The sequence below is a fragment of the Limulus polyphemus genome, unplaced genomic scaffold (assembly GCF_000517525.1).
Source record: "Limulus polyphemus unplaced genomic scaffold, Limulus_polyphemus-2.1.2 Scaffold242, whole genome shotgun sequence".
Taxonomy (NCBI): Eukaryota; Metazoa; Arthropoda; class Merostomata; order Xiphosura; family Limulidae; genus Limulus; species Limulus polyphemus.
In genome coordinates, this window is record NW_013665852.1 from 216,373 (window position 1) to 218,424 (window position 2,052).

The following is a 2,052-nucleotide window of genomic DNA, read 5'->3' on the forward strand; positions in this document are numbered from 1 at the left end:
TGGGGGTGCTTAACTTTTTTTCCAGGTGTATATATAAAAAACTTCAACGAGTATGACATCAGTTTAAGTCTTACAAACTGTAAACAGTAGGATGCTATATTGAAAACTGGTGGCATCATGATTTCAATACACAAGTACCTAACTTGGAATATTAATATTTACTTTTTATTTTTTGCAATTAAAATTGAAAGTAAATAATAGAAATAAGAACTTACAAGCTAGATAACAGCACTATCTTTCACTGGTGTTTCATCGAAGTTTATACAAGTTTCAATCTTCTACATGTATGGGAAACTTTATCTTGGGAGAGACCATGACAAGTTCACTTTCGGCAGTTACGTTATGTTCGTAATCCTGCACTCATTCGCATACAATTATTATATAGTAATTTAAGAAATTCGAATGTGGTTTAACGACTCTTGTTGTCGTGTTTTTCAAAAATTACGAAGACATATGCATATATATATATATATATATACCATGTGTTTCAAGTCCCTCCGCTTGCAGATTGTTACAAATAACAACTGGTATTTGAAATTATCTTGATTTTTTGTTGAAAACGTCAATACAACTACAACAGGTAAACGTAAGCGAAGTGTGTTTGCTAGTCTCAACCTAAGTAAACATAAAATGTACATGTATCAACACACCTCAGAGGTAGAATTATGTATGAACGAACTTGGTGATAGTACTATCTTACAATTGTATTTTTCTACACAACAACAACTAGAAGCCAAACCAAACGACAGGTGCGAGAGGTTGCATGTTTGTTCAGTCTTTTACTGTACATTGTAAGGCACGGGTAACAACTCTATCTTTGTTGGTTTAATACACATACAAATACTTCATTTCTGCAGTTGAATACTCATACTTCTAAGTAACAGTCTAAATAAACCATGAAATGCTTTTCTTGGTTTCTCAGATAAACATTGTTACTTCTAGGTAACGTACCCATTTATAACTTACTAAAATATATTTGTTGCAACCAACTGACAATCTTCATGATAATAGAGCTCTCAACTCTATGAATCAACAAAACCCTCTTCTTCCATGAAGATAAATAGTATCAACGACAAAAAAGGCCTAACCAGAGTCTTACCTTTATCACCAGTACTCAATAACCTCTACATGGAAGAATTCGAAGGTAAAATAACAGTTGCTATAAAAAGTACATTTGTAATATCGCCACATAAGTAGTTACGGGGATTGTTCACCGCCAAAAGGGTACCGCCTCATGCTGATTGGCTGCCTCAAAGAAGGAGGGGGATAGATTCGATAAGGTCATAATTCCATGAAGTGGAACCAGAGGGTGCATTGTTAGGCCGCCATGACACTTGATAATGGAAGTTGTCTGCTACTAGAAAGTGCGTTGCTAGGCGTGACATCATAGTTTGAGTGTTACACAACAGAGAGCGTGTTACTAGGTCACGAAGTAGTGTCAGAAAACATGTTGGTATGATGAGAGTGCAGGTAGTTTGCGAGCAAACCACCAGAGGGTGATATAGATCCATGTGTCTCAACATGTCATCAATGTCTATATTTTATGAGTAAAACTATTATTTTTATGTATTATATATAACAATAAATTAATTCTTGACAGAATAATTCATAGGATAATGTTACTACAGGCGGATGATACTAGATAAGGACAATATTACCATAGTTCATAAAATGATCAATTACTCAATAGTTCTTTACCTCATTTGCATAGGACAGATTTTTCGTGGTAACGTCTCTAAATATTGTGCAATAATTTAACAAAAATATTAGTTTTATGTTTGTTTGGAATTAAGCACAAACCTACACAATGGGCTATCTGTGCTCTGCCCACCACGGGTATCGAAACCCGGTTTCTAGCGTTGAAAGTCTGTATACATACCGCTGTGCAGTGGGGGGCATTAGTTGTATGCTAGTTTGGCTTTATGGATTAAATATATTATTATGCTATTCCTATACCCATATAACTATGATTTTTATTGTGAATAACAGTAAATGAGTTCTTGACAAAATATTTCATTTTACACATGTTGACAAGTTACTTTATAGTTCCCC

The 2,052-nt window shown here is 34.5% G+C and overlaps 1 protein-coding gene across 1 annotated transcript in view; it reads right to left on the bottom strand.

The window, feature by feature from the left end:
• The window catches only part of LOC106478694 (solute carrier family 35 member G1-like), a 6,486-nt gene extending 6,189 nt beyond the window's left edge, over nucleotides 1-297 (bottom strand). The window contains exon 1 of the mRNA XM_022382351.1: nucleotides 216-297. The gene's annotated coding sequence lies outside the window, so the exon portion shown is untranslated. The remainder of the gene's footprint in view (nucleotides 1-215) is intronic.
• Nucleotides 298-2,052: the final 1,755 nt, after the last annotated feature.